The sequence below is a fragment of the Melospiza melodia genome, chromosome 5 (genome assembly GCF_035770615.1).
Source record: "Melospiza melodia melodia isolate bMelMel2 chromosome 5, bMelMel2.pri, whole genome shotgun sequence".
Taxonomy (NCBI): domain Eukaryota; kingdom Metazoa; phylum Chordata; class Aves; order Passeriformes; family Passerellidae; genus Melospiza; species Melospiza melodia.
In genome coordinates this window covers 8,631,581-8,658,624 of record NC_086198.1, presented here as the reverse complement: position 1 = coordinate 8,658,624, position 27,044 = coordinate 8,631,581, and the positions used below count along the sequence as shown (strand labels likewise).

Here is a 27,044-nt window from a genome sequence, read left to right as displayed (position 1 = left end):
ACTTTATTTTGTTTCATTCTCTTTATGAAAGATAAGTAAATTGCTCTCAATTACTCTGCATAATGGTTGATGACAGTGCCTTTTTAAATTTTTTTAATGTTTTTGTCTGTCACTTGGGCTGTGCAAGGATGTCTAGCATTTGTTAACACAGACAGTAATTGCAAGTACAAAAAATTCACTTTTTATTGGTAAGAAAGTTGTACCAGGTCACATGGGCAGCTATGAGCTTTTTTCCTAGTGAATATTTAATTTTGCTTTATTAGGCTGGTTTTAAACAGCAAAAAATAGAGGGGTTTTGGCAGTTTCCTTAGGACCCTAGACCAGATCTGATCAGGAGGAAATTTTCTCTCTCAAAATAATTCTACATTTTATTCTTTAGGCATGGTTTGTGCATTCTTAGAAAATTACTTGGGAATTTAATATTTAACTCCAAAAGGTGCAGCCAAAATTTCAGAATATATTACTCTGAAAGACATTTATTAATAGCAGAGAACTTTGCTAAGGACCATTAAATAGTCCTTAGAAGGTAGGAAATGTTTCACCCCATATTTTAACAATTAGTTCCTTTGTGGTTCTACAATATTCAGGATCTTGTCCCTTTAGTCATCAATATGATCTCATTCCAAGGACAGTTTTCTCAGTCCTTAGTAAATCTCAGATGCAGAGTTTATTTGATCTGTGGCCTTTCTTTTCAAGCCATTTATTCTGTTCAGTTAACTGAAGTAGCTTCAACTCTCACTTAACTTAAATTCAGTTTTTCTTCTTCAGATGCACTATTCTACAAAAATGAGTAAATTGAGTATTTTTGGTGTGGCATTTTGAAACTGGGCTATGAAGATGCAAATGAGAGCTGCAGCAGATGAACATCAGACATGTGAATACTATTTCTGAGATGGAATGTTAACTTGCCCCACTAACACTTTAGAATGTAAAGTAACCAGACTTTAGTGTCTCAGTTTGTTGAGCAGACTTTATGTTCTGCTATAAACTCATCAGGAGCAAAACAATGAAATAAAGTATTGTAAGAATCAACATTAAAATTATTCAGCCTGTGGATCTGAGACAGATCCAGGAATAATTAACTTAGCTTTTGTAATGCTGTTCATATATTTTGTTTTGTTCTTGGTACTTATACTTCATCAAGGAAAAAAATTAGTTAAATGCTAAATCTCCTCCACTGTATATGAGCAGAGATAACTCCTTGGACTGTGTTTGAGGACATAATTTGACCTCTATTGTAATTCTGTCAGAACTGCTCTGTAAATTGGGAAGGAATGATGACAGAGGATACACATCACTGTCCTTACTAATTCTGCAGACACCTAATGATGACGCATTAATATAGACAGGTATCACTCTCAAACAGTGGAATTTCCTTTTTGGGTTTATTTCTAGTACATTTCCAGCTCATTGCATTGTTTTCAGGGCCTGGCCATGCTGGTTTGGAATGTGTGTGCACATATATTTACAGTCCAAGCGAGCACTTTGCCATTTACAAAAGTAAGATATGGTCTAAATGGTACATGATCTGAAGTAAATTGGTGCGTGAAACAGTGATCTCAAACATGTTTGAGTGCAGTGTAGGAAAGAAGTTCATAGAAACAGCATTTGTTGCATGCACTATTTTTTCTGGCTTTGATTGTTCATAAGCAAACCTGCGTTGATGAAAGGATGAATGAATGAAATAAACCTTTCCACTTAAAAATGGCCATACCCAGCCAGACCAGTGAAGTCAGTCAAATGGTGAAGAGGTCATCAATATATTTAATATTAGAAAAGCAACATCATATATATGATCTACGTTCTTCTTGCTTATTAAAAAAATTGCACAGTTCCTTATTCTTAAAGGTATTTATTCAGGTCATCAGAGTTTGACTGACTTAATCTAAATTTCACTGACCGCAGGTGAGACTGAAAGTTAGAGGTGGTAAAGGATTTAGGTGCTTTAAAGTTGGATTTAGGCTTTCAAGTCCAAAGTTTTTATTCAGAAATATTAAATTTATTGATACTGTGGCTCAGGACTATTTTCAAGTATTTATATCCTTTCTTGATTAATATAAATATTTCTCTTTAGCTGTAGAGAGAGTATTTCAGCATTTCTTAAGCCCTAACAGAATCCAATAACAATATGACAATCCTCTTCAATTTTTTCAGGCCAAATTATTGCACCTCCTCAACATAGACAAGGTCTTGCTTCTCAGGAAGCACAACAATTGAGATTTTGTTTCAGGGGAAGGTATGGGATAACATTTTATACAACAAACTATTCTGTAGACTATTTTCCTGGAAATAAGAACTCCAGTTTAGAAAATAAATAGACCTGAATGCCTTAGCTGCTAGAAGAGAGACCCTCCTTCCTCTTTCACTTTTTGCACTTTTTCGTTTCACTTTTATTGCGTTCTCTTTTCTTAGAAATAATTTACAGGTTATTTCAAATGAGAATTCCAGTATGTCATACATAAGGATGTTTCCTGGCCTAAAGGGAATTTCTGCTGTCTTAAATGCATCCTTTTCATCTGTTATAGCCATGAAAAAGAAATATAAATTCACCTGCATGGCAAACTTAAGTGCAGGTTGTTCTTATTTGTACTAATGCTTAGAAGATTCTTGTTCGGAAAATGAAAGTTCTGATTGGCCTGATTTATGGAGAACTCTTTTGAGAACTATTTTAGTTTTTAATTTTTTTTTACAAAAGTTTACCCAAATGAAACAAGTAAAATATTACTTGTGGGTTGTATAAATGAGCACTGTCCCATGATGCAGAAAAACTCTCACAAAAATTCTAATCTGCTGCTGAACTTCATTGATTAAAAAAACCTCACAAATCCCACAATAACAAAACCCTTTACTGATCTGTGTAGAAATTTAAAAGTATCTATTGATTGTTTTCTACCTGAAGGATTATTTTATTCTTATAAATTACTTTTGTGGACTCCAAAAAAGTTATACTTGTGTAAATAATGGAGTATATATGGTCGTCTCTGTACTTTGCACTTCCCAAGTGTGTAAAAGAATTGTTTTCAAGTGAAGATTGGGAAGAGGAGGAACTGGCACAAGTGTCCTGACAGGAATTTTTTCTATACTTTTTATGCTACCCACAGGCAGCTGTGCTACATAGCAGATACTGCAGCAAGTGAGGGATTGGATTAATGGTATTCAGCAGAGGCACGAGGGAGGAGGATGGGGGAATGCCATAAGATCTGTGGGGACCTCTGTATGTGATGGGACCTCCATAGGCACGGCAGAGACAGGTAAAGGAGTGGAGGTGTCATCTCAGGATCTAATGAACAATTTACCATTAGATCTCAGGGTCCAATGAAAAATTAATTCATTTACCCTTCAGGATCCTGTGGAGAAAATGATAACAGATAATGTCAGTAAGTATTCAACTACAAACTGCATGCATGCAGAGGGCACCCTGAATTCTATCATCTCCTAGAGTTTGATGTTCAACTCTGAAATTGCTCTAAAATACAGCTTTAAAAAAATCAGTTGCTAATATTGAATTTTACTAAAGTAAAATTTGTGATAATATATTAAAAAACCTGCTTTTCCATCAGTATACAGTAGATATCTGAGGACATAATCTGAACACTATATTTAATAAATACTTTTAAAATCATTCCTACAGAATCATAAAATCTTTCACATATCATGCCTATGCTGTATACCATAGAGGAAGTAATCAAACACAGATGCAAAATGACAACTACAATAAATGAAGTTTGAACTGTTAAAACAGATGATTTATAGGACCTTCTAGTAAGCTTTCCAAATTATGAAGAATAAGCATCTTTCAGTAATTGTGTTTACAGAAAAGGCAGCTTTTTAGACATCTCAGAATTGCAGCTGCCGAAGAAAAATAAAATCAAATTATTAATGAAAACATGTACTTTTCCTGTCCAAATTAAAAATAAAAAAAAAAAGAAACAAAACCTAAAAATCTGTTCTAATCAAAAACACTCCCTATCCATAAGGGGAGGGGAAATCTTCATTTTGTATGAGTGCAAAATGAAAAATGTCCTGAAAAATAATCCCCACATGCTGAGACATGACAGGCTCTGGCATGATGTTTGATGACTAAATGACATCCTGTGGAATCTTGCCAGGTTTTTTGCAAAAATCAGCATTTTTCTGAAATAATAATGAGATGTAACTGTCAGGTAAGACAAGCTCAATGTGTCATCACAGAAAATGACAATTGCAGTTATGTACATTACATGATGTTTGCTTGGAAGTCTTTTCACTCATCAGCAAGGAGAGTGGAGCTCTAAAAGCACTGCAAAACCGAGTTTCTTACCAGCTTTAGAAAGATTTCTCCATCCTTTGTATTGTCATATAATTAGAGGCTTTTCTCTTTGCAGAAATCGGGTGTGCCACATAAAGTATGACCCAGGAATGAATGAGCTGCCAGACAAATTGACACAAAAGGTGATCCTCTTACACTAATTTTTCTGAGCTATTGAATTTAATATCAATTCCTATTCATGTTGCTTGAAAGCAAAAGCTGAAAACCACTTCCCACAGCTAACCACTTCACTTAGATTTGGATATATGAAGGTACAATCTGTATACATAATTGAAAGTTATTTTTCCAAGTACTTTATAAATAAATACTTGCTTTAGAAACCAAGCCAGGCAAAACAGCTGGGTCATATTCAGTTTTCACTCACAGGTGCAAAATCTTCCTAATCTCTCTTTTTATCATCAAAGAACTTATCCCTAGCGCATACTTTATTTTTGTGTCTTCTTTTTATCTCTCCCAAGTAATTCAAGGACTGCATGATAGTTTTTCAGTCTAATAAATCTTACCAGTTGAAAGCTTTTGAGATATTATTTCACTCTAGGTGGAATCTCCTCTCCAAGTATACAGTGGGGATAAGTTTTCCTCTATGTTTCATACAGTAATTTTTTTATTTTTATTTTTTTGCTTCATGGAAAAAAGCTCTTCTTGTCCTCTTATAACTCTGCTTTCTACATCCTCCCATTTATTTTTTGGTAAGAAGAAATTGAAACAGAAGACATGATTTCAATGCAGTGTCACCAGTGTGATGTGGCACAGACTTGTTTGATGACATGATAGTAATGCTTGAAAAGTCACTCTTTGCTTCCATACCCATTCATTTGAATCCCATTTTCTCTTCATTTCTAGCATATAAAAGACTACTGTCCTAATTTATACTCTTTTATAAAAAAATTTGTTCGGAAGCCTTTCATATCTTTATATTTTATGGCTTAATTTGCTTTACCCATTTTCTAATAAATCCTATACTTTTGTAGATTTCTGTATTCTGATCTGTTTATCTTACTATGAATTTTATTAGTACTTATGCAAGAGGTTAATACATTGGACAAGTGTAACTCAGACTAGACCCAGAAAACCAGATTCTTATCTATATCTAGACTTAATCTGCAACATTTTATCAGAAGCCTCTTAAGAGGGTGGTGAAAGATTATTTAATATTGTTTACAAAGCATGTCTCTGCCCCTCTGGTCTCCTTCACATTCTCATGTGAAATAGAAACATTCTGGGTTGTATTTGATCTGGAATTTAATAATGTTGTGAATATCTTCAGATACAGACTCATATTCAATCTATCAAGGGAAATAAATGCAATCCTTCACTATTTCTGAAGGATTTAATTAGAAATTTGGATTTAATTTGAAATTTGAGGCAACTGTTCTATGCCAAACGTTGCCTCTCTGTCAGAAATATGAAAGTGTCTGATTCAAGTCCCTACTTTATCTGCTGCATGGCAGGTTTGAAACTGGAATTTCCTGTTGTTCCACCTTTTTTTTTCCTACTTTTCCTTCAGAAGTGACCTGGGAGCCCAGGACCCTGTGGGAGGTAACTGCTGCACACTTGGCAGGAGAGCTCCTGATATTCCAGTGCAGACACGATTCATCTTCAGTGAGCACATCTGAAACTGCAGCTTTATCTGACCCAAGTATGGTACCCAAAGGAGACCAAGTGGGATTTCTAGAGCTTATCCAGCCTGTGATATGAGTATCAAACAACATAAACCATTTTATGAAGTTTATAGGTTCATCTTTATTCATTTTTTACTTCAGATCAGAAATGAGCTTTTAAAGCTAATATTCTGATCATCCTGATTTTCCAGCCTGGTGTTGAATGGTGATCCTCTAGAACACAAGGTGAGTTTTTGTTTATATGACAGTGAAGGATTTTAAAAATGCTATAGCAGCATACACAAGATGACCTAATATTTAATGGCTGTTTAATCTATTGAAATCAGGGTAGAGCTATGTCAAAATAAAACATTCTGAAATACTTACAATACATCTCAGGTCTCTGGCCTGAGGTGCTTTTTTTCTAGATAAGATTTTTTAGATTCGTTGCCTGCTGTTTTCTAATGTCCATATTACCACCTTATTGCCATACAGTCTCCTGATGTAGTCATTCAAGCCTGTTTTTTATATGTTGGCTTACATGGAAGTAAATTTTACCCACTGACATTGCAGAAACCTTACCAAAATCTCATCTATACAAAAATAGCATTTTTGTGTACTTCATACTGTTAGCAAAGAGGTTAAAATCAATTATATGTAAAGACCACCTTCCCTTTTAATACAAGTTTTATCAGTCATTATATGAAGCTTTCAGGTAGCTGGGGTTTGGAGTTCTGTTTCTTAGTGATTTTATTCAATTACTATTTGATCTGCAAGACACTTATTTTCTTTTTTTTTATTTCTCCCCTCCTGCTCCTGGTGTTTTACCCCAAAATTATTTTCCATCCTTGCTATGAATAAACCAGGGTGGAATCAGACTCCTCAGAACAGCTTAAGTGAAGTGTATTGTAGGGTGGGAGTAGAAATGTTACAGCTAATAAATTATCCATAAGTATTTCAACTTTTCCCAAGGCATCTTCCCATGTGAAAATAAATATTGATTATTTTTAAATTAATAATTTTTCAAAGGATCTTGTTTTCATCTCCGTGAGAAGTCAGATGCTTCTAATTAAACCAGTTTATAATATGCTTCAAATTTACCAGAAGGGATTAGCATAGCTTTTATAGCTCAATTTTTGTTAATAGTATTTCCAGTCAAGGTTTCTGTGATTTCAGTAATAACTGACTTTTTTAATAGTCATAAATCTCATAAGGTTTTTATAGATATATATTTAATGTAGAGGAAGGTCACAAAACATTTTCCCAAATGAAATAGCAGGTGAATAATTTGAGGTGAAGCCTCAAATTCTGCACATGAAGAAGCAAGCAAAATAAAACCAGGCAAAAAGAAAAACCACCCCCCAAATCATTGTTGTGATGTAATGTAATGCAATACATTAAAGGCTCTAATAAAATGTAAAGAATTTCTGAAACAGAATGAGGCAAACACTGCATTCTAAACTCCACTCTTGAACAACCTATGATTTGTCAGAGGGATCTTAAGCAACAATGTGGATAGGATATCTATAACTGTGTCCACTTCAGTGTTTAATATTAAACAAGGAGTCTTTTTACAATTGTACTTCAGTTCACCCCCAAGTGTTTTCAGAATGCCCTAACTCAATTCTTTCCCGATAGCCCTGAGTTGGTAACAAGCGCTGTCCTGTTAGAGCACAGCTAATGAGCTCTGAGCCCTAATGGGCATTGGCTCACAGGAGCAGAGGGAGGTGAGTCAGCTATGATCCCTTCAAATATATACATATTTTATACATATATATATATATATATTTTTATACACATATATATGTGAAACATGGACTGCTGGTCTTCTGCAGTGAATGATTCACTCGACAAATTTCACTGCCACTGTGCCGTGCTACTGGCTAAATGAGACATAGCCTATGTTCATCCTCTTTCTATAAATGTATTTTCTACTGCTTTAGTGATGGCAAGAATGTGTCTCCTCTATCTCATATGACTCAGAGGGGATCTGAAAGGGGACACAGAGCTTTTAAAGAAAAAGGAGAATTTTTAGATCCAGTGATCTCAGCTGGATTGAGCTTCAGAAGTAACAAGGACACCCTAAGGCAGATAAAAATAGAGAGGATATTTGATTTGATGCAGCTATTTTAATTCCAATATCTGATAAGAATGTTATGTTTCAACTGATTTCTTTGCTTCTTAGTAAATGCACATTTCACTGATTTCAGCAGAGATTACATGACAAGGTCAGAGATCAGCCTTCATCCAAAAACCACTTCTGCTGTGAATCTGGCACATTCAGTTCAAGATTTCTACCCCAATAAACAAGCATGTTTTAGAATTTTTTTCAACCTGCCAGTTTTACAAATTGGAATTTTAAACTAATGCATAGTTGTCAAGCATGTCAAGGTGGAATAAATTCACTAGGGAAGAACAAAAGTATAATTTATTGACTGCAGTATTTTCCAAATTATTTAAATGTTATTCCTTTCCTGTCTCTGAACTTACTATACTATGCCCTACTGAGGATGAAAAATACAAGGTTGTGGCAAACACCTCCATACAAATGAGTAAATTTGGTTTATTATTCAGAAAAGTGAAGGACATTAGAAGGTCTTGCTATTCCCAGAAGTAATCCCACATGTAGTTTGATGTGGCTTCCCCTGTCTGTGATTATGACAAAGAAAGCATGAGAAACCCATTATGTTTGAAACTGGTTCCAGTTTAAGTCCTAAGAACTGGCAAAATGACAAAAGGCAAGTGATAGTTCTTCCTAAGCTGGCAACCTGTGCCTGCTCTCCTTCTGCCCATACAGAGATCCATCTTTCTCTCATTTTTTGCCTGTGAAAACTGACCTACTGGAGCGCTCCCAACAAATGCCAGATGTAATAGTTCACAGTTTTCAGTTCCTTGACTCTAAACCCAGCGGTCTTCCAGTGTTTTCCAAGCTTGTTTCACCCCACTTGCTGTCCTTGGTAACTTGGACCTGGCATCTGTTGTATGTTTATTTATTCATTTTCAACACTACTTGGGAGATTTTGTTTCATGGCTGAGCACATTTTTCTACATTCCTCATCTTATTGATCTGCTGCCCAAATGCACTATATTTCCTGGAGTTCTTTCAGCCTTGTTCACCAGTTTTGGGCTAACTGTTTCAAGGACTTTCTACACAAACTTTAGGTTTGTTACCCTGTTAATTAAAAATATCAGAAGATGAAATACTTGTTTGATTAAGGAGCTTGCTAGTATCACTAGATATTCAGAAGAAGATGGAAGTAATGAAAGGTAGGGAATCCAGACAGGATGCAATAAATATTTACCCATTCTGTATCTTATTATAAAATTTATACAGTGGTATATTCTTGTGCAAATATTTGAAAAATATTCGTCCTCGAAGCATTCCCTTTAATAGTTTTTGCCAGTTTTAAGGAACTTTTGAAAGATGTGATATCCATTTGGGTCTTGTTTAGTTTATCTTTTTAGCCATTACAGACCTGTTATGTTCAAGAAATAAACTTGGTTTAGAAATAAGAGACAGGCTAATACTAAGGGAGGAAAAAAAACCTCTGATTTTTTTTTTTTTGCCTGAAAATTCTGCAGATAATGACAGAAAGCAATTGCAAATGCTTTTTTTTTTTTAATGATAATTTTTTGGTTCTGAGAACAAAGCAGGATGTTGCTGCCTTATAAGACACGTGTTTGTAGGAGACGCCAGAGCTGAAGCAAACAGTATGCTCACTGTCGGTGAAGCAAACTTTGAAGGGAACTGGATGACCACTATGTTTACTACATGTTCTGCCAACTGTGTTGCAAATTAATGTACTGAAGACTGCTGGGCAGAATGATTTGCAGATTTTCAGTGTGAGTGTGAACTGCCGGCATAAATGTAAGTTTATAGATCAAACGCTTGGCAGTGCTGAGAACAGTGAGAGTGATAGCAGCTTGCCACAGAAGGAAATGGTTTTTTGTGTGACCTTCCAGACATCTTCCATGTAGATTTGCACAGACCAAGTCTCAGGATTGATGATATCAGCCACAAATTCAGTAAGAAATGTGTGTGTGTTTATTACTGGAGGGTAAAGGACATCTTTGCATCTTCACGGCATGTTGTTCCCTCCCTCTAAAAAAAAATGTTGGTTTCTGTGTTCCAGCTCCAGTTCTCAAAACAGCTCTGAAAAAACCAGACTTGATAAGAGCAATAGCCATTGGAGCCTGTGTAAACCAGCTGAGAAGCTATGATGTTAATAATGAAAAAAAATTTGAATTTTGGCCCAATTTTTTAGGTCATTGAGGACACTCAGTTTCTCCAAGATCTGAGGACAATCAGCATTTTTTTACAAAGAACTCAATATCTTGCATAAATAGTCTCTGAACGGAGTCCAATGAGATGTCCAGGATAGATAATTTCATTGAACAGATAATAAAGTAATAATTGATGATTTTTGGTTACAATAAAACAGATGCTTTCTGTCTGGTCACTAACAACCAAAAAACTGTGAGCTGAACAAAGCTTTATTGCTTAAAGAGTAGGAAAATAGAATGAATTTTTTAAATTGCCTTCCAGTTATTTTTAAGATATCAGAGATTGTGGGGTATTGGCTTTTCTTTTTGACAAGTATTAATATAAACTGGAAATGCTCAACTATGATGGCATATTTTAAATTGCTGTTTATTCAAAGAGTGTGATTAAAAAACAGAAGAATGTGGCATCTGTTAAAAAGAAATAGTAACTTGGAAAATTGATTGCCTTTCTTTAGAAATTATTTGCATTTATTTTATATTTATTTTAATAATAAAATAAAAATATCTAGGAATAAACATTGTATATATTTTAAACAGCAGAGCAGTCTACATATAATAGCTTCCAATCTCTACCGCACCCTCTGCAGAGTCTTCAATACCTAAGCTCTAGTGAAATTACAAAAGTACCAATATTGATTTTTTCTGTGCTGATGGATATCTCAGATAAAATTTTCTCTTAAGTCAATACTCAATTTTTTAAAACTCTGATAATAGAAAACTAAGTAATTTTTAGTATCATTTTTGGAGCTCTAATTACTGGTGCTAAGCACAACATACTGTTTTACTGTGTAGCTGTAAGATAGGAGATGGAGGCCATTTAAAATACTTTCTTCTTGCTTTAGGAATTATTTTAGAATACTTTCTCCTTGCTTTTTGTTTTTCTTTACTACATGCTGTAGTAAGCAGTTACAGCATTAAGAGCAAATGCACTCTTTTAGATACTTTTCTTCAAGTTGGGTGCAGATAGAGGGCACTGAAGACACTGGGACCATCAGGTGGCCCTGGAATTTGCAGAAGAGGAGAGTTCTTTGATTCTGTTTCATGTTTATTAGTAGACCTGAGAGCTGCAGTAGCTTGTCATGAATTTTCAGCAATATGTGACATGGACACTGCAACACAAACATGAGAGAAAGGGCAAAATATATGAAGAACTGGTTGAATTTCACTTCACCTTGGTACTGAGAAGATGGTACTTTTTAGATTCTCAAGCACTTGCTCTTCAATATGCTGGTTAAAAACCCTTAGAATTGTGGAAGTATGGCTTAAGATTGGGAATGATTAATTGATATTAGGCAGGGACAACAAATGAAAACCTTGTGCTTGGAAAAAATTGAATGAAATGGTTAACTGCTAACTAACATCTGATGTTTGAAGCCACGCATGGAGAAATACAGGAGAGAGCTTTACATAAAGCAATAGCATTTTTGCTGAGAATATAATATTCACATTGTTGTCACAGTGCTTACAAAACAGTGCAGTAATCTAATGGTAAGCCTTGATGCATGGTAATTCTTTCCACAGCACTGATTGCTGTTATTCAACTCAAAGAGTACTAAGCAAATTTCTTGGGTTCTCTGGGTGTGTTTCTGTAGAAATTTAAGCTCCAACCAGAGCCTGAGGTTTAAATTTTTTGACTTTGTAATCAAGATGAAATCTGCCCAGTGTTGGAGCAGAAACTTTGCCAGCAACATCACGCAATGCAAGGCCTGTAAGCAGAGCTGAACTGGGACAGCTCCAGCAGTTCTAATTGTTCTTTCCTTTTCAGACTGCTCTTACTGTTGTTTTGCTCACTCTTCCTGTAGAGGAACATGTTTAAAGGTTCTCAGCTTCAGAAAGAGCAACCTGCCACCTAAAATTATTGTCAGGTGCATATGTGAGAGCTAATAACATGCACCGTAACATGGTGGAGTTGAATTTAGTTCAAGCAGATGTATTCAGTGAGAGATATCTGCTCATGGGTGTACATAAAGGAATTTCCCAAGTCTTATTTCCTAATTCCTAAGAATTAAGTGATTTTTATACAGGAAACCTTATTAAATCAACAGCTAACACAGTTTTGTACTGTATTTTTACTTGTGAGTGCATGGATAGTAGAGGAAACTGGAAAGTAGCTTGATATTATAATTATTTTGAGCAGTAGAACAATTCCATAACCTGTTATAATTTCTTTATTAGCATTGACCCATAAAATAAAGTTCTGCTGTCATGAGCATTGTGAGACACAGTCTTGGTCACTCACTAATGACAAAGCGTTTAATCTAGGATCAAAAGACATTCCAAATATTCAGAGACGTGTACATTCAATAATTTGTGGGAAGATGGTTTAAAAATTTTTGAGTTTAGAGATTATTTTAAGAAGATCAAGGAGGACAAAGACAATAGTAGAATGTCAATCTACTAAACATTTTAATTGTTTCTGCACTAATTTGAGAAGGGAAATAAACAGGAAGAGCTGAAATCTTAATTAATGATCACAACAGTGTCTCAATTGGCATATGAGATACTCAGTGGGATAATTCACATGATTAGAATATTAGTGGATATAATTTGCTCCAGAAACATCTGCAAGGTGGGGAAAATAAGAGAATGTATTGCTTTGCATGGCAAATAGGTCCATAAAGAGATGATACACGTGTTCTGGGTAAGGATAAAATACTCAAATCAGAAGTGAATCACCAGATAAGGCTTGTTTCTTGGCAGGGGAAAAGACCTTTTATTAAGGAAAAAAAAAAAGAAAAGACAAAGCTTTCCATAGTACAAATTATGGTAGTAAAAATATATTTTAGAAAATAGATAAAAGTCTCATAATTTACAGCACGTTTTAATGTATAAAATGGGGAGGAGGGGAATGAAAACTAATTTGAATTATAGAAAATATTAAAAATACCAAAAATCCTGAGAATTACTGTGAAAAGAGAGTGGTTACAGTTCCCTGTGACTAAGAAGTTGAGTTGTTAAGCAATACCAAGAGCAATAAAAAAGTGTTAGGCCTTGTGGGTACAAAATTTAGAAGATAAAATATTTAGAGCTTGTTTCTAAATTCCTTCAAATTAACACTTAGCACTCAAAGTAAACTTCTTGTACTCTTTTCTCAGCATCAAGTTTTTTATTTAATCAAGTTTAGTTTTCAGTTTTCTTGCCTTGAGACCTTTCCCTTGAGGAAGGGGTATAGATCTGGGAAGCCTGAATTAGCTTCTTCGTACAGGGGCTTGTAGAGGTACCTGTGTCTACTAATACTGGGTTTGCTGAAGGTGCTAAAAGCTCACAGGGGCTCAAGGGAAGGCTGGACAAATCTTTGGAGATAAACACTAATGGTGGCTGCATAGTTTAAAAGATATATTTGGCTCAGGAAATCCTTGTACCGTTTGGAGCCTGGAAGGCAATTAAAAAGTGCTACCAGATATACATCCCCATTCTTTCCACTTGTGGAATGGAGACTGCTGAAAATACTGCCCTGGTTTGGAGGGGTCCTTGGTGCAGCCTTGCATTCCTGTGAGCCTGGAGCCCCAGCTGGTGGATGCTCCTCCTGTGGCAGGCAGGGCAAGTGGAGCCAGTGGCTCTGCTGTTCCCTAGCACGTGCAGGGCATCAGAATGGTCACAGAGCTGGGAAGCTCCGTTTGACTTCCACAGCAAGGCAAAAGAAATTGAATGATCCTAAAGGAAACAAAATAGGGCCCTGCCTGCAAAGGGCAGTGTAAGTTCTTTCCTTTGTCTGTTTGTATGGACCTCAACAGGTCACCCTTTTTTAAAAAAGAGTATAGAAACATGTCTCTTGTATACTCTGCTCAAAGGAGGTAATAATTCAATCTTAATTCCATCAAACATCTACTTTTTATTCCCATTCAGTATTTTCAGTTCATAAAATTCAGGTTTTAAATAAATAGGTAGATAATGGTAACATTAGGCTAAGCAAGCATATTTGTGGTTGAAATGGTATTGAATTAATTTCTTTAAATTTTATTTGTAGCATTTTATTTCTTCCTCAGCCTACTGAGATTACTGTTTGTACAGCAGGTTGTTAACAATTGAACTGGGAACATTTGGAAAATGTTAGATATTGTGGAGCAGATATCAACTTAGCAACATTAACTTATGTCCATAAATTTGGATTTAATGAGTTCCGTCCCTTCAGATTCTATCTTATGGTGTGACTATTCTTAGTTTATCCTTTGTTATATTGTTTAATTTTGTGCATAATTTCTAAATATGCAACATTCTAAGAAATTACCTTCAAATCCATGTTACAAATTGAAGAGTAGATCTTGTATATTCATTAGATTATTGTCACCCCTTTTCCTGTTGTGTTCTGCCACTGCAACACAACAAAGCTCGAGTTGCCTAAACAAACACTGACTCATATCAGAGATAATCCATCAGGGATACAGAAGGAAAGGCAATAAAGGGTGCCATGTTTACTACAAGAAATTACAAGCACCAATTTTAATATCACCATTAAAATCTAAGGTCTATTTTATGTGTGTGTGTGTGTTATCATGCATAATGTGCAATTAGTGTGTTGTGTGGTGTTCCTATGAATCTAGTGTCAGAAAAAACAGGAATCGTAAACTGTGTCCTCTAAGCTTTTTGTAATATATCATTTCTAGCTGTGGTAAATATCCAAAATGCATAGAACATTCCAGTTTTCCCTCTTATTCATTTGTGGAAGTATTTGGGTTTTGATTAGTTCCTGAGATAGCTGCACAGACTCTGTGTCTCTCTTTCTCAGTCTTGCAGTCTGTCAGGTGTCTCTGTCTCTCCTTGCCCTGGTGTAATCCTTCCAGTGACCTAGAAGGATATCCAGCTGATGTTCTGGGGTGTTGTGATGGAAGAGTGTCACTGCCTATTTGTCAGGAAAGAAGCAATGGAGAATTGGCCATTGGCAATTTCTTGTAGCAGCTTCTGTTTGAATGAAAACAGGCAGGCAAAGACAGTGCAAGGAACATCAGATGAAAAGCAATGCAGAGAACCTTACAGCCCAGGTTTACAGCGTGGTGCTAGAGATGACACTCAGAAATGTGCAATAACTGTTTGTTTCACCTGTATGGAGTTCATGCATCGTGTCTGATTGGTTTTTGTTTCCTTCTTCAGTGCAGGAGCAGTGATGGTGGCGAGGGTCAGACACAGCCCGGGGATCTCTCACCACGGCCGCAGTGCCAGCTCGGGATCACAAAGGTGTGTGGGCACACAAAGGCAAGGCACGGGGCAATGGGATGGCCTGAGGAAGCTCCTGAATGAAGCAGGGGCAGGTCTCTCCCTGCAAGACCCATAAGGTTCTTTCTTGAATAGCTCTTCCTTCAGAGAAGTGTGAATTTGGGTTAGCTCCGTATCAGAAGCTGTCCTTGAGCACAGGCCACTGTACTCCTGGGAGGCGAGAGTGTCAACTTCAGGCCCTGAGAGTAAACAGGAAATAAATATGCCAGACTGTAAGCAAAATAAGACTGATAGATATATTTACAGACAAAATCAATTACCTAAAGACCTGAAATTGCAGGAAGAAAAGATGATTACCTTGTGAACCATTACAATTCGAAATAACTCGACTTCTTCTTGAAGTAGTGTTAATCCATGCAAGTCAGCATATTGTAATCTATTTATTTAATTCTCCTGTGTGAAATTAACTGATGGGGAAAAAAGAGTGATCAAGATTTTAACTGTCCCTTTGAAAGTGTTAAAACAGTAAGATTTTTTTCAACCAGAAACAAGCATAATTCCTCATGAATGTGGAAATGTAAATTACACTCTTTGGTGTGTCATTGTACTACTTTAAGCAAAGCAGTTATTATGCTGCAAGTTTGGTATGTCTCACCAAAGCTGGTTTGTTTTGATTTTTTGGGTCATATCTCACCACAGCTCTTTGTTTTGATAAATTCCTTTGCAAATAGTGCAGTGGCATACTGTATACAATTTTCAATTTGAAATATTTGTCACAAAAAGGGGACTCTGAATGTTTTAATGAACCATTTGGATGTTTATAACCTTTCTTTTCTTGCTCCTGGGTTTATTCTAGGTATTTCTATGATGGATGAGGAAAGAAAATTCCAATCTATTTAGCCTTTACAAAGATAACCCATTAACTCCCAAGAATTCAGGCCACTAGTTTTACATGCATTACAGTAGGAAATAGGGTATGCACAAGGCATTACTGTGAAATGCCCTCACCTCTTACTGGCTATTTTAGGTTCGCTTAATGACAGTGCTAAGACAAAGTGTAGCTCAAGATTTCAGATATGTGCAGTGACAGTTACTATCTTAATTATCTGAGAGAGGGCTTAAAGCCATGTACTTGAAGTATAAGTATTCATCTTGTAAATTTATAGGCACACACAAAAATGTTGCAAGGATATATTATGTGTGCATTTTCTAAGTAATTGTCAATATGTATTTTGAAATACAATTTTCATTTAGTATTAATAGACAGTGTGAGGGGAATTATGTATTTGCCTTTTAATATCTATTTTAGTTTTCTGTGTCTCCCCATCACTCAACAGTCCTTCAGAGTACGTATTGCTTATGAGAGTTTTATTTCATCCTCCCTTTCCATCCCTTTGCCATTTCATTTTCTCCAACCTTTCAGTTTTGTAATATTAATTCTCATCTTCAAAGTTTTATTTTCATTTCTTTATCTCCTAAAAAATAGTTTCTTTAATTTTTCTATCTCCTCTTTCTTCTTGTGTTACTTTATACTTCCAAACTCTGTGTTTTACAACTCTGTTTTCTTACTTTTCCTTTATCATCTCTTCACTTGACTCCACAAGGATGTGTTGTGAGGAGAGTAAGGGGGAAGGGATTGCAAGCTTGAAATTCTCTCTCTTTTGTTAAATCACATCTTGAGGGTTCTTGTATTATAATTGCAAATAATTTGTGACATAATCAATTGTCTTACATATCATATTTGTTACTTAAAAAATCAGCACTTTGTTATTGCTCACATCATATATGGATCACTTTAAAATCAAGCAGAGATGATGCTTTGCAGGTGGGCTGTATTTTTATTGTGTTCAACTCTCCCTAATTCAGTACACTTCTTCCACCTTATTCTTCAAATAACATATTCAGAAAAAAATATTTAATATAATTATAAAATAATAATTTTGTAGTAAATTTTTCATTAGCTATTTTAATTAGTTTAAGTATATTTTTTATACAGCTTATATACAAGGCCCCCTATATGGCTAGCAGCTTTGCACTCTGGCAGGTGAAATCATAGTTACAAATATAAACTCTGTGTGATCTTTGACACTTACTGATAAGCAGCAACCAAGATGACAGGTTTCCATGCATAATTATTTCCCAAACCTTTAAAGAAAATTAAGAATGGTTACAAGGAATAAAAGCTATCTCTGTGTTACTGGAAGGGTGGGCTCTGCAGATCTCCATTAACATTAATTTCTTGTTAAAGCAGTCTGAGGCTTTTCTCTCTTGTAACTTTGCCAAGTGCTAAACATTAGGGTTGATGGCTTCCATGTCATGCACCTGTCCTAAAGTTTAACTATCTATAAAAATGTAACTCTATATGGGTCATCTTCCCAAGACCAGGTTGCAAATATCTTATTTTGCAATAAGGAAAAAGGGAAGTCCTTTTGTAAAGAAAAGAAAATTTGAAGCTATCTTTATTATTTCTTTTTATATGCAAAATATATTTTATTCTTACTAGATTATTTCCTATTGTTATATGCAGGATAATTTTAGCATCTGTGGATTTGAAGTGAGAATTTCAAACTTGACCGTGAAATGGTTTCTGTGAATAAAAGCCCTTTGGCTTGTGTGGAATCTACTCAAATGTGTTTAAGCCAAAAAAATTCCATGTGCTTTGCCTGGAAGCTAAAAGCTTTGAGCTGTTCTATTGCTGGCAGGGAGTGACTGCCCTTAGTTATCCTGCAGCTCCCACTGCAGACAAGAGAATGCCTGGTAACCACTGGGGAGCTGGACAGGAGTGCAGATGGAAGGAGGACAGAAGTCTCTGTTTCCTCTGCTCATAACTGAGGCAACAGAAAAATCAAATGCCTTGAATGACTTTTGGTTAGAGAAAAAGCAGTGGGTGGTGCCTTTGGAAGCCTGGAGCGACAGAGGCTGGGTCAGAAGGGGATAAATGTTGGAGAAGGAAAAATGGAATGGAGAATGGTAAAATGGAGGGGGAAAAAGTGAAAATGGGACAGAGGAATGGAAACTAGTGAGTTTGATGGAGAGAGAAATGTCTGTTTGTGATTTGGACACTCTGTTTAGCATCTTTAACATATATTTGTATATGCAGGTTTTCATTTTCAGTGTTCTTTTCTCTTGCAGGCAGATGACTGCCTGGAACAGATGACAGTTATACTGATGTATACATGGATCTGAGGTTGTAATTTTTACCAAAATTGGATTTTGCTCCTCCAAGAGCATAACAAAACTTCCATAAAATCTCCCTGACCCTGTAATCTATTAATTCCAGGAGCTCAGGGAGAAAACGCTCCAGGGTTATGCTCCATGAAATCAGAATTTAAATACAGAATGCATAAACAACACTTTAAGAATGTAAAATATAGACATGTACATAGAGGTTACTACTTTTGGAGTGCTTAAATGATATATGGTACTCTAAGTGTAACTTATAAGTGTTGCTAATGATTTAAAGATATATATAATATTTAGTGCCTTTTTATTCTTTCACCATGTATACATTTTCTGCTACCACTTGTTTAGAGAAACTCTAAGAAATACTCTGTGTTGGAAATGAAAACTGACAGAAGCAGCTGCTCTTGCTAAGTGCAGTTTCATTTCATCCATGTGCATCTCACATGAGAACCTGTAGTCGGTGGTGTGTGGGTGGATAGTTAATGGTGAGATTATGGTTAAAATGGCTTTAATAGTCTAGCTGAGATGGGCTCTTTGGGAAGGCAGTGAAAATTCATGAGTTCCCTGCCGTTCTCCTGAGTGGCTCAGGGTGCATCATGCTGACCAAACTGGCATGTGTGAGCTGTTGCACAGTAGTCAGCCCATTTTTATTCTACAAGTACAAGTCTGTTTTGTCAGACAGCAAAATCTCTTATTCTGTTGTTTTCTCTCCCTCTAGCCTGATTCTAGTGAAAATTATGCCTTTATGGGTTGTTTTTGAGGTGTTTTTTCTTAGAGAATATTGTCTACTCAAAAGTTCAGATCAAATCAGGAACTCCAACTTTTGCTGCTACTGTGTTTGTGCCTGGGTATAATTAGGATGGAGTTTGTGAGGCAGAAGAAAAATAAATATATGTTCTTACTTGAAACAGAATGTTCTGCCTTGCATTCAGCCTCCATTATGACTCTCAGAGGATCATAATGTTTGTCCCAAATGTTTAATATGAACATCTATTTCCTTAATCAGCCAGAGTTGCCTGTGCTAAGGCAGGAAAGAAAGTAGCTGAAACCTGGGAACTAGCAGAGCAGAACACTGTGTGTGTTTTTAATTGAATGGGAACTGAACAGAATCTTTCATGTGGATGAATATTGGTCAACATCCGAGAAATAATTTGAAGGCAGTCTTAAAATCCAGCATGTGAATTCTTGCCTGTCTCCTTGTAGATGTGAGGAAAGGTGAAAAGGGCTAAAAATCTCTGCTATTGAAATCATTGAAAATACTATCTGTTATGGTGGTTTCATCTACAGAAGGATTGAAAAAACCTGGAAAATACCTCCCTGTTCACAGAAAGCTTTTAATAGTTTGTAACCTTTTGAGCCCAAGGCAAGATGATCTGGTGACAGAATACCTTATTTTCATGTCAGCTGCCTTTCAAATTGCCACTTCAATTGACCTGAGACCTCCTAAAACCTGCCTTACTTCACCCTGTAATTGATCAGCCTTGACTTTTTCTAGAGATCTTGTTTTCAAATCTACTATTCCTTTCCTCTACTTAACAGCAAATGTTTATTAGACAGAACAAAAAATAAAATAACAAAAATAAAACCATTAAAACCTTCAGTGATACTTCCAAGAGTATTTCCTTTAAAATCTGCAAACAAATAATGAATTAAGATTGACTAAATGGCAAAACATAGCTGCAGGCTCAAAACAATGGTGTAACCACTTGTAATAGACACCTAGAATTTTTTTTGTCTCATCAGTTCCTTGAGTCTCAAAAGAGCAATCCAGTTTCTGAAGGGTGCATAAGGTTGTCTAAGCATACATAAATAAAAACAAATGGATATATAAAATGACATGATGCAAGAAGCAGTAATTCCGGTCAGCCAAGCAACACACTGGCAGCTGTGCAGATATCTTTTCATATTTACTGTGCTCATATACTGTTCAACTGACAGAGGAGATATAATCCTAGGCTAGACTAGCTTAATTCTCATAGACTTTTGACATCACAGCATCAGCCTAGTGAGATGTTTGTTATACAGTCTGTGTTGCTGGGTTGACCTCTTCATTTGAGGAAATGCATTAGAACTAGAAAAATCCCTAATGCTCTTTATGGAAACACTTAGATATTTGCTAGCATGGAAATAAAACTCTTAAGAGAGTAGAGCCCTTCAGAGGTTGCTTTCATACTACTGTCACCCCATATCCTTGAACTGAAAAACCGTTTTCCAACTTTAAATCCATATCAGTTACTGCAATCATACAAATTATGAAATGGAAACACAAATCAGGCCTCTGGAAAATTTGGCAACGATATTGCCAGTGTGAGTGGCATTCTGTCAGGTCTTGAGCATGCTACAAAATCTGGATCATCTTGATCAGCTTCAACTGAGGCATGCACCCATACATCCTGTAGGAGGTTTGTTTCTGTCCTGGGCATGGAGATCTTTCCTGAATTGTGTTGGATCTGGCTCAGCTTGATGACTGATTTTCCTCAATGAACCATACACTACCTTGTAGGTTGCTTTGTCTTCAGTCCTGTTTTCGATCATGCTGTTTGTGGCTGAGCTCCCTGAGTAGGTACTGGATTTCAGCCTGTTTGGGTACAGTGAGGCTGTGACCTTGTTCATGAGGGCTCAGTCTGTTCTATGATGGTTCTTGGTTTCTGGCTTGTCATTGTTTTGGAACATGCACACTCCTGTTTCTCCTTGATCAAAGTGTCAATTGTCCAGGTATTTCTGCATATTTAGGCATGGAGATATTCAGAAGATGGGATATGATGAGGTCATGAAGGGCACTAAATCCCTGTAATTACCTAAAATTTATACTTGCCAAACAGCCCAGTTACCTTGTGTTAGTGAGTATATGAAAACTCTGTCTACTTTAAAGCTTTGCTGGTGTATCTGCTTAAAAAATGATATAATTTGAAATAACAAACTGAATTTTTTTTTGTTTTCATAGTACATAAAAGCATGCAGTCATATTGCAAATAGTAAGCATGATCTAAAGAAAGAGATGGAGAATGTCAGCATCCTTGGAAAGTTGTCAGAAAGTTGAGCATCTTTGTTCAATCTTTTTGACTCTTCCATTTCATCCTCACCAAAAGAGAATTACACTGATATAAAGAGCAAACCACCCCAGATTATTGCTACTATGGATTGCTGGAGTTTATTGCTGTACCATAACCACTAGATAAGTTACAGCAAAACTTAGTGACTTTGTTATGTTGTATTCCCAAAAAACCCCTAGAAATCTCTGAATCAAACTCTCATGTCTTCTCTGTATTGAGAATAAATCATAAGAAACTACCCACAAAAAAAATTGATGCTACATAGGAAAGAGATCCATATATATTTCTTAGTCCTTCCTTTTCCCTTAAAGGAAAGCATTTGTCAAATGAGGAAGATTTGGTGCTGCACTTTGACAAAAAGAAAAAGGACTGTGCTGTATACAATGGGAGGAATGCATTTCTGCCTGATTAAAAGCCTGAAATTTCCTTTTCCTGGGAAGAGAAAAACACAAAGTTAAAACACAGCAAAATTATGGTCCTCGTCTGTTAGTTATTTTTCTAATTGGTTCAACGTTGGTAACTTATTTAAGGTATTGGCTGTATAAAAGTGCTCTGTAAGACATAAGTCAAGTGTTCAGTAGAAAATCTAAAGGAGATATCCAACCACATGCTTAATATTGTTTGCACTAGATGTTTTGTCTTGTTCAATAATCACTGTAATGGTTCTCTACATTAATTACTCTTATCACATTAATCCTTGCCATGTCATTAACAATATGCATAAGTAAAAATCATGAGACAAAATGCTGTTACCTGACTCAGACTAGAATGTATTAAAGTAAATTTTTGTAATACACAGGCGGGAAAGAAAACACAATAAAAACTTTTCAGGGAACTCTTTCAACAAAAAGCAAAGGGTGTCAGATGATTAATGCCATGATAAAGCTGTAGGAATGAATATTTGATAGAATACCTGAGAAAAATGAATGATTGTTGCTACATATGACAGAAGATACCCTACCCTCAGGAAAACAGGAAATGAAAGACTGATAACACAAGCAAGGTATTTCATATCATATCAATGAAACTCATTTAATGTAACCTAAAACTTTAAAAACAAATTTCATAAAAGTAAAAAGAAACCACTCTTTTTTTTTGAGTTAGCAAGTATATCAAAAAGGCTGTTTATATTTTGAAATGCCAAACCTCTTCAGGTTCTCCATCTTTATTGCATCTTTGTGTTTGTGATGTGTTTGCAATGTTGCTTGAACTCCTAGAATACCTAGAATAGAGAGGGCACAGGGAAAACCTTTTGTCTTGTAGGTTATCTTAGATTTTGCCACATTCCAGGTTTTTTTCTGTAATAGAGGAGGAAATGCTTGAAAAAGAAGGGCAATCTCTTTATTTTTTTTCTCCTCCACATCAATTTTTGTCTGCAATTCCACTAGGTATTTCACTTGCCATGTGAAGAATGGTGCCTTTGTGTGAGGATCTCTATTGCTAGATGAAAAATCAAAGTGCTATTTCTTTTCAGGGGGAGATGACTGTATCTCAGACTAAAATTCAGACGAAATAGATGTGCAAAGAAAAATGTAGGTGCAAGTTATAAGCTTCCTTGGGGAGTTCAGATTCCTTCCTACAATGTGTAAAATTATTCTTCAAGAATCTGTGAATCTGTCCAATAACTTCAGGTTTCTAAATGTCTTGCTAGACCTGAGATTCAGGGATTATTCTGAGATGCAGATGTAGTTTCCTTACTCTTTAACATTTCTTTATTCCTGAAAATGATTCAAAATTTTTAGGGCTTTATTGCTACCAAGTTATCGGTGCAGTAGCAGCAATTGCATGGTTAAGGGAAGAAGAAAGAGTAGTTATTACATAAGGCAACACCTTTTAATTGCTACATCCAAAATTCATCTTACTATCTCTGCTTACTGAACGTCAGCTGCAGCATTTTCTCCCAAACTGGCCTTTTAAAGCTGAAATGGCAGTCTCAAGTATTTCCTGAAATCATCAGCAAATATTTAAAATTATGTTTATATATTCCTGACTTTATATTAATTCCATTTATGCATTCCTGATTTCATACTAATAAGAATGCTTCAGGGAAATTGTATTGGGGCTTCCTTTTTTGGAATGATACAAAAAATAACGATCATGTTTCTACCAAGGGCATATGGGACTGGAAGCTTCTTATAATGAAATATTGGTTAATGATAAGGTACTTAAATTTCCTAGGCAAAGCAAACCAAGTTATCCCAATAGTATTGGCTCTTAGAAACCGGGAAATCAAAATAGCTAAAAAAATTTAAATACTTCTACAGTCTTGGTCTACTACAGCTAGACTAATCTATTTATTTATAATTAGAATGAATGTTCTACTAAATTTACTTGAGCTTAAATCAGTAAAGCTTTCTTTATGTGGAGGAGTAAATTTATATTACAAACTATGACTTATTCATCTTTTATAGTAACAGTCAGTCTAGAAAGGAAAAAAAGTGGCAGAGGAGACTAATTTTTTTTGTAATGAAAACTCAGGTCAAAATAGTGAACTTCTGGTGTTCAGAACAGTTTATAAAATTATTCACTAGGCCATGTCACTGTGAGAATTGAATCCAGACAGGAATTCAGTTAGGAATTACCATAAACTACTTAAAAATGGTAGCATTACATTTAATTATGTGATGTGGTCAAACCTATGTTCAGAATTCTTCGGCTGACGCACGCTTTGCGTGCATGAGTGTCCCTGTGGCTGCAAAGCTACGTCGAGGCATTGATAACAAATCCTGAGCTCTGGGCTGCTATGGCAACAATGGTAGCATACAGGAGTCAGCTAATTTTGGACTAGCTTGGGTATGTCTACAAAGATTGTAGTTATGCTGTTGCCTCCAGTAATAACATAACCTTGGTTCACTTGAGCATTTTAAAATATGAAGTAAATCCTGAATACCTAAAAGTGATATTTAGATGTATGTTCAGTGTGACTGGATGTTTGAGCAACTTCAGACGACTTTTTTTCCTTTTTGCTGTATATTCTAAGATATATTGCAGTAATCAAATGCAAGGCATAAAAAAAAAGGACTTTCATGACCAGAATACATACCTGAGGCAAAACCAATCTGCTTGAGATTTCTTTCCATATTTAGTAGATTGAAAATCCAATAATCTGTTTGACAAGAATGTTAATGTCCATGTTTGTCCCCTGGGAATCGATGAAATTTTCCAAGTAGGTATAATATTCATAGGCAACAGTTATGACATGAAGATGGGAATGGAGCATCTAATTTTTACATGAGTGGGGAATAACACAGTGCAGGGATGGAGGTCACCTTGAATTTCAACTGATACATGTCACAGACTTCTCTGGTCTGGATAGAATGACAAAGTGCCTTGTGCAGGTAGACCTACAGATAATTTATGGCCTTCAGCAGTCTGCTTGCACTTTCTCTGTATTGCCGATGGCATGTCAAAATTAGAATTTCATTGAAGACTAATGTCAGTAAGCTGTTATAGCAAGAATGGATTTTATCAGGATGCTTGAGGAAATGAATTAGAGAATTGAGCTGAAAACTGTCACAGTAGGCTCTAGAATACAATACCAGATACTCTGACGCAAGCAGGAAGAATATTGTATTGATTTTATTATTTTAATTATAGACTGATTTAACAAAACGTGCTTGCAAATCTGTTTCATCGTAGCGGTTTTGATGACCTATATATTCTATTTTGGAAGCTGCCTAAGAAACTTAGATTGGGAGACCTAAATTGAGTGTGTTTGGTTTGTTTTTTCTGACATTTCTCTCAATATTAAAGCATGGTTTATTTTAATGTAAACAGAAGTTTGCCTTGATCTCACAGCTGAGGATAGCAGTGATTCCCTTGCCAACAAATTAGCTAAATAGTTTCAATTTACACACCTTATTACCATTTCATCTTGGGTTAGCTAAATAACACTGCTATTGAGCAAACTACCTTGTTCACAAAGAGTTGCATGTCTAGGAGAATTTAATTTCTAAAAAAACAAACCTGAAATCAGCACTGCTTGACTTTCACTAATGCAAGAAAAACCCAGCTTGATTTATAAAATGCTTGGATTAAAACATTGCCAATCTACATGGCTGCACCTCCACACATGTTTTCTGAACCTGGGGAAGATGGTTTGCTGTGATGTGCCATAAATGGCTCAGGTGACAATTGTTGCTAAACAGCACTCTGTTAGAGCAGGGAATGCAGTAATAGCATTCCCCAGTTACAGCACAAATACTTGATGATTTTGCTGCATATTGCAAATAAGAGAGTGACTCTTCCTTACAGTGGCAGCAGCTTTGTTGGTTGCTTTTTTATCCTTTGTATAAGAGGGTTATTCCAGTGTGTTGGAATGTGTTTTATAGCCTCTGAGATAAACCTTGACTAAACATATTTAGGACTATAACATTCATTCATTTCTGGAGTGCTACATCTGGTCGTGCTCTCTTTAAGCATTGTGTATTCGTGGTTTACCTGCTGTGACAGGACAAGGTTGTAGGGGAAATGGGGAAGGGGTTTTGTATGCAAGAAAGGAGAGGAAAGTTCCAGAGAGACACTTTCTGAAATTATCATCTTGACCCTCTGAGCATTAATTTTTTCTCTCTTTCTCCTTCTCTCTGTTTGTTCTCTTCACCTCACTTCGCCAAGTGGTCTTCTTGCTGATTTGAGGGTGGTTCTGATTTATTTTTGATTATTATTTTCCTGATGCTACCTGAAAAATTTTGGTTTCATCATAGAAGCAAAGCAGGAAACAGAGAGTTTTTGAAAAATGATCATTTGGCCCTAGAGCTGATAGAAGAAAAGAGTTTCTTAAATTGGATAACAGAATGCAATGTTAGGACTACTGTAACTGAAATATATCTCAGAATTTGATGGAATGTTTGTAGGAATAGTATTTTCACTATTTGTGCTATTAGCACATTCTTTAATCTGTTTTTCAGAAATGGACATATGTGGTAATATGAAGGAGACAGAAAGAAAGGTTGGTCATTGTCACTACACAGAATATAATTTTGAAGAGGGTACTGACAGCTAAAACAGTAAGTAGCCCAACAGACCACTGTACTAGAGGAGGAAATATATTAATTTCTCAAAACTAGCTCAAAATCTACTGACTTGCTTATGATCCTTTCATGGCTGAATTGAAAAATCTGAATTTACCTTGTGTTGGCGAGATGACACATTAGGCATATTGGATCAATTCCTGAATGCAATTGTTTAGAAAACAACATGCAACAACAAGTTGTGTGAACAAATCCAGCACAGAAAAATGGCTTCATCAGTTAGCAGAAACTACAATCTGATACTTTCCTTTATGTAAAAGCTCAGAGGATCCAAAGAAGTGATTAGGAAAAGAAATATTTATGTCTTTAGAGAGATGAGATGGAAATACAACCCAAACAACTTTTACTGATTACAGAGTAATAAGGTGCTACTCTCTGCTAGCCCAGAAATTTATATAGTTTTGAAAATAAGTTAGCACAAATAGCTGGTGAG

General features: G+C 35.8%; 1 long non-coding RNA gene across 1 annotated transcript in view; it reads left to right on the top strand.

Annotated features, from left to right (window-relative positions):
• Nucleotides 1-26,580, top strand: part of LOC134418972 (uncharacterized) — a 361,012-nt gene extending 334,432 nt beyond the window's left edge. The window contains exons 3-4 of the long non-coding RNA XR_010027910.1: nucleotides 15,283-15,366; nucleotides 26,489-26,580. This is a non-coding gene — a long non-coding RNA (uncharacterized LOC134418972). The remainder of the gene's footprint in view (nucleotides 1-15,282; nucleotides 15,367-26,488) is intronic.
• Nucleotides 26,581-27,044: the final 464 nt, after the last annotated feature.